The sequence below is a fragment of the Pectinophora gossypiella genome, chromosome 12 (assembly GCF_024362695.1).
Source record: "Pectinophora gossypiella chromosome 12, ilPecGoss1.1, whole genome shotgun sequence".
Lineage (NCBI taxonomy): Eukaryota > Metazoa > Arthropoda > Insecta > Lepidoptera > Gelechiidae > Pectinophora > Pectinophora gossypiella.
Window position 1 is genome coordinate 1,381,895 of NC_065415.1, and position 12,771 is coordinate 1,394,665.

Here is a 12,771-nt window from a genome sequence, read left to right on the forward strand (position 1 = left end):
TCAATATAGTTACTTATTGTTTATTGTTGAGTACTAATCGGGTCGCAGCGGTAGACGCGCTCGGTCTGCGATTGTTGAAGTTAAGCAACTTTCGTAAAGGCCGGTCTTAGGATTAGTGACCACAAAAAAAAAATTCATCTCGAGCTCCTCCGTGCTTCAGAAGGCACATTAAGCCGTCGGTCCCAGCTGCATTAGCAGTCGTTAATAACCATCAATCCGCACTGGGCCCGCGTGATGGTTTAAGGCCTGATCTCTCCCTATCCATCCATAGGGAAGGCCCGTGCACCAGCAGTGGGGACGTTAATGGGCTGATGATGATGATGACTAATCGGGTAAGTTGTTCATTTGTTTTGGCTTGTTGAGGAGTTTTTAATCTTACTTTTCACTAACACAGTCGGCTCGAACATTATTGACGGCAATACGGCTCACCACATATCACGTTGGTCTAACTGAAGACTCGGTGAGGTGTGGGTACTTAGCTCATCTTACGATGGATGTTCCTCTATGAGTAAATACTACGGTCAGGACATAATAATAATAATCATAGATAGGACATAATGTGATTTTTGTGTTATTTACAACCGGGATTCAAACCCGGGACCTCCGGATCGTGAGTCCATCGCTCTAGCACTGAACTACAGAGTTCGTTAACCGTTTAATACTAACTATTACTTCTTTTTTGGCTAAGACTAATGACGGTACAGTCTAACATTAAAAATGATAATAATATATCACTTTAATGGATTGGTCTATCAAACACACGCATTATCATTTTCACACTACATTTATTAAATTACGCTATAAATTATTGCTATCTTACAATCGTATATAAGGTTAGTTATTAAGGTCCGTGTCCACTACACCGTATCTTACTAGGACCGTAACCGTCCCAGCACGGGCAAAAACGTATATGAATTTATATAGAGCAACGCTCAGAGCTGTGGTAACCCCGTTGGTAAACGCAGGCCTAAACCAATGGTTGTCGAGTTTGTCATAAATGATACGCCGTCTATAATAATAATAATAATATCATTTATTTCAGGCATAAAAAAACCCATATACAAAAATAAAAGATACAATAAAATAAAATTATACAATAATATGAAATAAAATAGGTACATAAACTGCCTATATACGTCCCACTACTGGGCACAGGCCTCCCCTCAATCAACCGGAGGGGGTATGGAGCATACTCCACCACGCTGCTCCACTGCGGGTTGGTGGAGGTGTTTTTACGGCTAATAGCCGGGACCAACGGCTTAACGTGCCCTCCGAAGCACGGAATCATCTTACTTTTTCGGACAATCAGGTGATTCAAGCCTGAAAAGTCCTTACCAAACAAAGGACAATCTCACAAAGTGATTCCGACAATGTCCCCATCGGGAATCGAACCCGGACCACCAGATCGTGAGCCTAAAGCTCTAACCACTAGACCACGGAGGCTGTTAGTAAGATCTTACCGATGTAGGGACGTCCAATGTAAAAGGGTTTGCGAAGTCTTCACTGATAGTCATCAGGATACCGTTCTGGCTGTTACCGAGCCGGTCCCAGATCTCAGGCCTATAATGGTCGAGCCAACTGCACTTAAGATAAATCTTCTTCTATCTTGTGGATTGTGAGGTGAATTACCAACCCCATCAACCCTGGTGTCAGGGTTATTACTGAGCCGCCATAGGCCCCTGACATGTCTCATGTAACGACTACGTACTTACATCTGTAAGTAATAACCGAGACCAACGGCGTAACGTGCCTTCCGAACGGAATTTTTTACTTTTTTGGACAATCAGGTGATCAGCCTGTAATGTCCTAACCAAACTAGGGATCACAAAGTGATTCTTGTGAGAAAAATTAATAGCTCATTGGTGCAAGTCCGGTACCGGGGATCGAACCGGCTTTAATAAGCAACTTTATACTACAACTACAACAACAACTACAACAACAACTACAACAACAACAACAAACAACAACAACTACTACTACAACTTTTTACTTTTTTTTTATTTGTATATGCAAAGAAACGAAAAGCAGGTAAATACATTCTACGTTTCTTTTTATCCTCAGTTAGGAGTATAGTTTATTAGTTTTATAATAAAACCATTTATCAACTACATACTCCTTCCATTTACTTCACTATAATAACATGTAATCAATGCCTCTTTAGTACAATGTAGATATAATCTAAATATACACGCGACAACTATGTACGGTCACGAGCATTAATATGTATACACTTTGGTACCATGTCACATTAACTTTTTTGTCAAATTGAACTATAAGTCTCACTAAATGTCAAATATGTTAGTGCGACAAAGTCCTAAAGTGGGTACATTATATTGTTCATAACTGTATGTCGCTTTAACATCATAGAACATAGTAATTTTACCTAATGGTCATCGTCATTCATTTAAGAGCCAAGCTCTTGTCGGTGTAGCATTCTACTTTTATAGGGAACATAACATACATACATAAATAGCCTATATACGTCCCACTGCTGGGCACAGGCCTCCTCTCAATCAACCGGAAAGGGTATGGAGCATACTCCACCACGCTGCTCCACTGCGGGTTGGTGGAGGTGTTTTTACGGCTAATAGCCGGGACCAACGGCTTAACGTGCCCTCCGAAGGACGGACATAGATAGGGAACATACATACATAAACTCACGCCTATTTCCCACCGGGGTAAGCTGTGAGGTGTGGGTACTTAGTTCGTCTTGCGTTGGATGTACCCCTGACTACCAAATTGGGATGTAGTCATGACCTCATGTTGCATTATTAATGACCATAATCATCACAAAACATAGCACTTCCCAACTCGCAACACAGATGCGTTGATACTGTAGTATGAAAACAAAAGCCCGTGATAAACTATGAGAAAGCCGCACAATAAATGTGCTAACCTAAAAATGGCACGAGACAATGAAACGAGATAATTTTAATTAAATCCATGTTTCCCATAGCTATGACGTAATTCGTTACGAAATTTGAAATATGACCTTAAGGTCAATTGCAGACGACAGACATATATTTGACAAAAAATATTAGATACTTGCATAAAGGACTCGTTATTATTTTTTATTTTTGTTTAGGGTTCTATTCTAAATGAAAGTCTAAATAAATCCTAGGTTCATATTTTCCGCAATTTCGGAGGTATGGGACCTAACCTGTATTGGTCTGATTTTCCTTTCGTAAAAAGCCGGACCTCTCAAATCTTCAGGTTAGGTAAGCGGACCCTGTGAAAACGGGATATGCTAAGGAGATAATCGCAATTTACAAGTAAATAAATATATCTATGCATAGGTAATATTTTCCAAACGTTTTATCTCACAACTTAATTAGAATAGGTTTATAACATACCTACGCGATAATGAATTTCAAAGTAGCCATGTGTTAACCTGGTAGAATTTGTGTAAATTTAAGTACCTACTCTTTAATAATGTATACACTTTGAAACTATGTCACATTAACTTTTTTGACAAATAAAACCGTAAGTCTCATTAAATGTCAAATATGATAGTGCGACAAGGTTCTAAAGTGGGTACATGATATTGCTCATGACTGTACTTAGATTTACTAAAACAACATTAAAACTCTATGTAAACTCCCGCCAAAAAACTCAACAATCAAAAGCATGTTTCATCTTTTTTTTTGCTGACCACTGGACTACTATTTTCTTATTAACTATTTTCTTTGCTGTCACTTATTGTAGAGTAGATTCGCCTCGGAGGGTATTCACTACTTGGCCGTACTTTATAACATAGATTTCCATACACTTCCATACATTTCCATACGGTCTAATTCCAGTATAAAATGTGCCCCGCAATATGTCGTCTACAAGACGCCTAATAAATCAACTGTTTAGGATACACGAATAATGCCTCCAGGCGAGAACGGGACAGCTAAATACGCAAAATAATAAGTTAACAAGAGACAACTAGAGGCATGCGACAGGTACCGGTCAACGACCCCCATTGTGCTTTGTACATTTTTGTGAGCGTTTTACTTTAAGCCGATTAGGTGTGAAGTGTATTGTAATTAATCGACCTTATGTAGGTTAATTGAAGGCTTAATTTTCTTTTGCTGACATGAATTTTCGCGCCGAGGGGGATTAGGGGTAGCTAATTCAAATAAATTTTAGTAATGGCTGAGGAGGTCGGTGGCGCAGCGGAAAACGCGCTCAGTCTGCGATTGTTGAAGTTAAGCAACTTTAGCAAAGGCCGGTCATAGGATGGGTGACCACAAAAAAAAAGTTTTCATCTCGAGCTCCTCCGTGCTTCGGAAGGCACGTTAAGCCGTTGGTTCCGGTTGCATTAGCAGTCGTTAATAACCACCAATCCGCACTAGGCCCGCGTGGTGGTTTAAGGCCCGATCTCCCTATCCATCCATAGGGAAGGCCCGTGCCCCTGCAGTGGGGACGTATACGCAGACGTCTGCTGGATGATTTGGGTACCTAACAAAAAAATACCTCCACAGAGTAGGTACTCTTATTACATTTGGGCAAAAAAACTTCCGGCATAGAATAAGGAATAATACATACAGAACGGCAACTCTCCTCTCCCCACCAGCGTCTGAGCTAGGTTTACTTCAACCCCCCTTGGTCTTATTTTAGTCTTCAATCGGATCGTATGGTATAATCGTATGGGTATCGTATCGTTGTGTGTGTGTGTGTGTGTGTGTGTCGTGTAAGTAAGTAGTCGTTAGGTGAGCCATGTCAGGGGCGTTTGGCGGCTCAATAGTAACCCTGACAACAGGGTTGATGAGGTTGGTACTCCACCTCACGACCCACACGATAGAAGATCGTATGGCGTCCGACATCACACACACACACAGATGCGCGTGTACGATAACGTCAATGTGTAGTGTCTGTGTAAAACGAGGTGTTTTGTATGAAGTCTCTGCTTACCCCGGTGGGAAATAGGCGTGAGTTTATGTATGTGTATGTATGTTGTATGAAGTGTCCGGTGTGTGTTTTTGGATCATATTACGTATAATAAATACTCACATTACTCACTCATTAGTACTCAGAAGAGTACTTACACTAAAAGAAGTGAGAATAATGTGAGTTGCGATTCTTCGCAACACATAGTCATATTTTATCTTAAAACCACCGTGACATGACGTCATATCCTGGTAGGGAAATCCCATATATGTTTGAAATCAAACAACCGCCCCAGGGGAAATCCGACGCCACAAACATATTTGAAGAACAGACCTCAAACACAGTGCAGAACATTGCAATCATACTTACAAAACTGGCGTATTTGATTCTAAAATGAAATGAAACCCCAAAAAAACAGCTCCACCAACCCGCAGAGAACAGGGTGGTGTAGTCTGCATCATACCCCAACTAGTTGATTAAATACAGACCAGTGGGGTTAAAAAGGCCACATCGAAACAATTCATCTAAAAAAACACTATTGCAATATGACATTTACGCATACAAAAGTGCGTAATACAAAGAAACGTCAAATAGTAATATTACCATGGTTCTGAGTAGATTATAAAGTAAAATTTTCCGTCGCAAAGTATGGAACGGAAAATAATTTAAAAAAATCATTTTTTTTCCTATCGGAAAATTTCATTTGATATTAACTCATAATCATGGTCGGAATCATCCCCCTCAGTATTCGTTACGATGTAACTAACATCCTATTTAGATTTCATAGCCGTAAGGTTTCGATCTGGCGAAACGGCTTAGATGGTGATGGTGGATAAAGGTCGTGGGTTGATAGGTTGATCAATCTACGTATAAACCCAACAGATGGTTTGTCATATTCATCCTAAGACTTATCCAGTGGTTTCAATCTTTTGGCGTAAGTTTATGTTGTGTAGTAATGCGGCCCTGTGGTACACCAGCTTGCCCCAGTACAATACAATACAAATACACTTTATTGCACCAAAATAAAAAGAAATAATTACAAAAAGTCTCTTAATTAAGTACATGGCAAATGGCGGCCTTATCGCTTAAAGCGATTTCTTCCAGACAACCATAAGTTGAGGAAAGATGTAAAAAAAAATTGAAAGATTCCGGGTACAAACTATAAGTACAACTTATTACCAATAAAGTACAATTTTACCAATAAAATACGTGCAAATAAATATATATAACATACTTACAAATATAATATATACCTAACCTATATACATAACCTAACATATATAGCTACTTAAATAAATAGTACACACAAAATAATAATTTATGAGTAACCACACTGACGTTCATAATAATAACGAAGAAGATTTTGAAAAATATGCAAGGATTTGGCTTGTCTAATAGGTGTGCGTTACCCCAGCAAGAAAGTATCTCCTAGAGTTATATGAGTACAACGTATAGTTGGTGCCTTATCTGCTGTAAATGTGCCCCACATAAAAAATGTGTGCCCCCTGTCGTTTCGAAAAAAAATCGAAAAAACGATTCTTGCTGGGGTAACGTTTTTCTAGCAGGAAAATTCTAAACGAATGATCGGAGAGAGAAAAACTGTGCATGGCCAGATAGCTTATATGTGTGCCAAAATGTGCCCCCAAAAATAAAATCTGTGCCCCTTCAGATTTTCGAGATATTGCATTTCCTGCTGGAGTAACGTTTTGATGAATAGTATATCTCTAAAACCATTGCATGTGCCCCTGTAGAATAAACATACGCGAGTAGCTCTTAATGTGTGCCCCTTTGTGCCCCAATTAGATTTTAGAAAATATTTATAGTTTTCAAGTTATCGCGGTTTTATGAAAACCCGAAAAAACATCGCAGCGCCTAAATGAGACAAGGCATAACTTCGCTGAAAACTGTATTCGGTCTTTCTTGACGCTAATAATAACCATACAAAGTTTCAAAAATGTTCATGCATGCGTTTTTGAATAATCTTGCTAAAAGTAAAAACGATGGTGTCATAACTTTGACGGCAAAATACAAGGAACTGGCACAATCCCAGATGTGTAGGTGTAAACCAAAATCTTGTGCCTTTACTCAAAAATATATGGTGAAAATATTGAGCTTCAAATGTTACGCATTAAGTAAATATAAACAAAAAACCAAAATATGTAAACAACGGCTGGTTATCCGACCAAATTTGAATGACTACTAAAAAGCGACGGATTCATACATATCGATGACCTTCTTTACTTTACTCACTAACCGGTTCACACGTGTTGTGCCTGAGTACACTGAAGTAGAAAAGTAATAACTAATAAAATAAAGTTTTTATTGGATTATATTTTAATAGCTGTTTCTATGACCTTACACATGATTAAGTACATTTATAAGAGCCATTTTCAAATAAAATGTACATGTGACTAACATGCTCAAAATCGTGACCAAACTGTTTTGTGACATACCTGTATTTTTATACTAATGTAAATAATAATTTCCACATCAACAAGCTGTTTCATTTATATAGTCACAAGGTGCATTTAATATATTTTTTAATTAGCCCTCAAAACTTTTGAACGCGACTGTAAGGACAACAGCTTAGGTATAATACGTCCAATAAAGAAGGTCCTCGTTAAGTATGAATCCGTCGCTTTTTAGTAGTCATTCAAATTTGGTCGGATAACCAGCCGTTGTTTACATATTTTGGTTTTTTGTTTATATTTACTTAATGCGTAACATTTGAAGCTCAATATTTTCACCATATATTTTTGACTAAAGGCACAAGATTTTGGTTTACACCTACACATCTGGGATTGTGCCAGTTCCTTGTATTTTGCCGTCAAAGTTATGACACCATCGTTTTTACTTTTAGCAAGATTATTCAAAAACGCATGCATGAACATTTTTGAAACTTTGTATGGTTATTATTAGCGTCAAGAAAGACCGAATACAGTTTTCAGCGAAGTTATGCCTTGTCTCATTTAGGCGCTGCGATGTTTTTTCGGGTTTTCATAAAACCGCGATAACTTGAAAACTATAAATATTTTCTAAAATCTAATTGGGGCACAAAGGGGCACACATTAAGAGCTACTCGCGTATGTTTATTCTACAGGGGCACATGCAATGGTTTTAGAGATATACTATTCATCAAAACGTTACTCCAGCAGGAAATGCAATATCTCGAAAATCTGAAGGGGCACAGATTTTATTTTTGGGGGCACATTTTGGCACACATATAAGCTATCTGGCCATGCACAGTTTTTCTCTCTCCGATCATTCGTTTAGAATTTTCCTGCTAGAAAAACGTTACCCCAGCAAGAATCGTTTTTTCGATTTTTTTTCGAAACGACAGGGGGCACACATTTTTTATGTGGGGCACATTTACAGCAGATAAGGCACCAACTATACGTTCCACTCATATAACTCTAGGAGATACTTTCTTGCTGGGGTAACGCACACGTCTAATAGAGGGTGGCAGAGAATTCCACAGTCTCACAGCGTACATCCAGTATCGGATTTGCACCAATGAGTTATTAATTTGGCTCGACCATTATTTATTTATTTTATTTTATTTTATTTGGGGAGCTTACAGCTAAATACCAACATGGACGCGTCCATTATGGACGGCGATACGGTTCACAAGCTCGATGAGGTATGGGTAAGTACTTAGTTCCACTTGCGATTGTAACTCTGACTCCCCCAATTGGGACATAGTCGTGAGTGAGCTTTTTTTTACCTTTGATGGGTTTTCTCTTGGCCCCAGACTTGCCCGAAGGCATTGACGAGGCCTAAGATGGAGCGAGCTCGCCCAGAAGGTGCCTGTTCACTCTGACCTTGAAAGCACTCGGGTTATATGCATTCGGAAATAGAGAAGACGGCAGAGAATTATCCTTATGTTATGTTTATGTATATATGGGTAATTGCTGAACTTGAGGCCCCTTAGTTTGTGGCCACTTTTCCCTGGACGCGCCACTGGCCTAACTAACAGTTGGACGGGATGTAAGCAATTCTATCATCAAGAATGCCATCATGCCAATGTTGCAAATTGTCGACGTGTTGTTTTGTTTATCTGTGTTCTTGGTTCGCTGCGCTGGAAGAATTTTCGATGCTAGATAGTTTAGAACAAGGAGTTTGATACCCTCTCCATTTGTCCCGCTTTCAAAAAGTCCAATAGGCCTTACAAGCGGACAGGCAGTCGCTTCTGTAAAAAACCGGACCTGTCAAATCTTCAGGTTAGGTTAGCGAACCTTGTGAAAAACGGGATAATGCTAGGGAGATAATATAATCGGAGACATGACACCAACCCGCAGTGGAGCAGCGTGGTGGAGTATGCTCCATACCCTCTCCGGTTGATTGAGGGGAGGCTTGTGCCCAGCAGTGGGACGTATATAGGCTGTTTATGAATGACACCAAACCATAGAAAAATATCTTAGATATACCCACAATAGCATCACGCCTGAATATACCCACTCCTCGCCAGCTACCAGCGTTGCTGAGGTTGCTAATCCACCTAACAACCCACACTATAAAAGTTCAGTTAAACGTTTTATCGCCAGATGGCGGTAGGTTTCTCTTAAAACTCGATAAGCAGATATTGGCCCCGATTCCTGCAGACACCGCCTAATTTTATTTTAAGTTATATCCGTCATTTTCATATCCGTCGAAAAGGAAAGGGACGGATGATTCACAGCTCTTAATTTTAGGAAGAATGAGTAAATGCATGAATAACCCGGGCGAATCAAAAAGGTACGTCGCTGGTATGCAATCCGTTTGACGTGCTGTCTACTTAACTGTGTCGGGTTATTGACTGATAACCCGACACTCGGGGTATGTGCTTAAAATTGACGTGTGTTCCATAAATTTTATGCTTGTCGATTACCCGTCCCTTTCCTTTTCGGCGGATAAGAAAATGACAGATATAACTTAAAATAAAATTAGATGGTATTTACAGGAATTAGCACCAATAAAAGATTAAGTAATCTGTGATGAAAGTATCTCAATTTGTGGATCACGGTCAAATACGAAAAGAAAATATTAATCTTAGGATGTATCATATCACATAACATAAGCTTATGATTTGTAATTTTTAAAATACTCATCGAAAACCGTCAAGTAGCCAATTATAAAAATAAGCAGTCCCCGACCAAACAGCGACAGAATTAGCAGAACGTAGTGGGTAGCTCACTGGGACGGGCTAACCTATAAAATGCTACTTAGGTTCTACGACGATCTTATGACGTAGCGAGTAGGCGCCGCTACTTCAAAAGCGCACCGCTGATGTCGGGCAGCAGCGGTATCAGTACTGGTTGGAGCCCGAAGAAATGGATTCTGGTAGGGCTCTAGCTAGAACATCACCGATTGAGAAATTAGTCGGTGTACTGCGGAACAGAAGGCGATTGGGGCAACCACCGTTCTACACGCCCTATCTATGGAGTATTGAAGGCAATTATTCAACAAGAGCGCAGCTCTTAAATAAAAAGAGAGAGCCAATTGTGCACAAAATCGCGTTCTATCGAAATAAAAACCATGTCAATACCAAATATGCATACGATTATCTTCTAACTAACAAAACACTGAATAAATATACATAGGTACGTACGTTGTATAATATTATGGTATATTTACATCCTAACCAGGTCCGTTTTGGCGTATCTCGTGTTTATGTATGCTAAATAAGAGGCGAAGCGTGAGTCACTGAGCGTGGGCTAAGGTCACGCTTACGTAACCCATTGTATGGGAGGCGCCAGTAGAACCAACTCCATTTTATGAACTTCTGGTAGTTGGGACCTAACTTTGAACGGTGATGAGCTTTTTTATTAAAAAAACGTCAATAAATAACATAAAAATAAATCACAATACACAATTAAGGTACTTGAACCGAATAAGGACCTCTATTAGAATCGTTATACATACATACATACATAAACTCACGCCCGTAATCCCTAATGGGGTGGGCAGAGCCACAAGTAATCAAAGACAACTTGCAGCCACTGTTGATACGAATTCCAAAGATGGATATGATGAACCTTATGGTGATAAGGGATCAGCCTATCGCCCATAACATTAGTCCATCATGTTAGAGGACACAATCCCAATCACACAGAATCGTTATAAATTGAAATTATAAAGATTTTTCTACTTAAAATCTTTAAAATAATAAATATAATATTATAAAGAATAACCTAACCTAACCTAACCTAACCATGCTAAATATTTTCACAAATAAGAGACCCCCCACACTAGCGTCTCGAAAGTTGCTAATAAGGGCCGTTATAGAATTAGTATATTTAAATTTTTAACAATAATACCATAATTATTTATTAAAAGTAATTAGTGTTATATTACATAAGAATATTCACCAAAAGAGCAGAAATTATAAAGTGGGCTTCATTAGGTAATTGAAATAAATTAAATTGAAAATTAAAAATAAATCGAAATTTATTACAATAATCAAAAAATGTTATTCTTTTTAAATAATAATGAAACGTTTTTTAGCCATTTAAATAAATAAATAAATAAATTACAGTATTTTAAAAAAAATACGCCCATATTTTTTTTTTCAGTAGCATCAATACTCGTGATGGATCATATTAAAATTATTAAAGATGCATTTTTAATTGTTCACTCTTGATTCATAAACCAAATACATTAATATTTAAAAGACATTAGAATTTGTAAAACTTTATAAAGTATGTAAAATAAGTATGCTAAACGCTAACCTCACATTCAGATATACATAATAAGCTGTTATATTCATAAGCTGTTCAAAAGTCCAATGACCCCAGATAAAACCACAACCAATCCCGTTATTAGAAAGTATCCGAACAAGTACAGATGGAAAACGAAAGTGCAGTCAGACAGCATTACTTGTTACTGCACCTTATTGCGACGAGAAATGACATCATTTTGTATAGTAATTCCCTGTGCTGTGATAAGCTTATACCCATAAGAGTCCTCATTAGTGCACCATAGTGATGATATTATGGAAGTTTAGAATACGTCCTAGTACGGCTTTGTAATAGACTACTCTGGGCGCCATCCCACTTGCGTCAGACAGAGTACTGCGGGGCGGAAGGCAAGAGGGAAACCACTGCCCTATTTTTCCCTAAAAAACTAGCATGGAAAATGCTGCACCGACAAGAGCGTGGCTCTTAAATTGATGATGATAATGAGAAAGTAATGAACGAGTAGAATAATGTACAATAGAAACCACCATTCTAAATATTAAAATCTGTCTGTCATTTACAGACCGATATAGATAAAATTTAGTCTTCTTCTATCGTGTGGGTTGTGAGGTGAATTACCAACCTCATCAACGCTAGTGTCAGGGTTATTATTGTGCCGCCAAAGGCGCCTGAAATGGCTCATGTAACGACTACTTACTTACATCAGTACTTAAATAGTAACCGGGACCAACGGCTTAACGTGCCTTCCGAAAAAAATAATTAAGTAAGTAAAATTTTGTATGAAAATAGTTTGAAACCTAGGAAAGAACATAGGTTAGTTTTTATCCCTGAAATCATCCCTTAAATGGATGAAAAGGGGATGACAAAAACGTGCCGCGTGCTTAAAAATCTAGTAAATATAAGTCATTTAGTATATGGATTGCTTGCTCTACCGGGAATCGAACCCGAGCCCTGTGGTGTTAACCCAGGTACCTATATGTTACACAACAGAGGTCGTCATAAACTTTTAATTAATAAACTTCAGGAGACGACTATAAACATATTAAAAACATTATCTTTTGGCCCTAATCCTAATTTGGGGTCCGCGCAGTATATTTAAGTTGAGAATATGCGGCATATTACAAGCGACCCACAAACCGTTTTACAATATCATTAAAACCCTTTTACAATAAGAACAATGCGAACTCGTAACTACATTTTACAATAGCCGTAAGTTATTTCT

At 38.4% G+C, this 12,771-nt stretch overlaps 1 protein-coding gene across 2 annotated transcripts in view; it reads right to left on the reverse strand.

Annotated features, from left to right (window-relative positions):
- The window catches only part of LOC126371433 (uncharacterized), a 335,692-nt gene that overhangs the window by 223,541 nt on the left and 99,380 nt on the right, over positions 1-12,771 (reverse strand). The gene's annotated exons all lie outside the window — the stretch shown is intronic.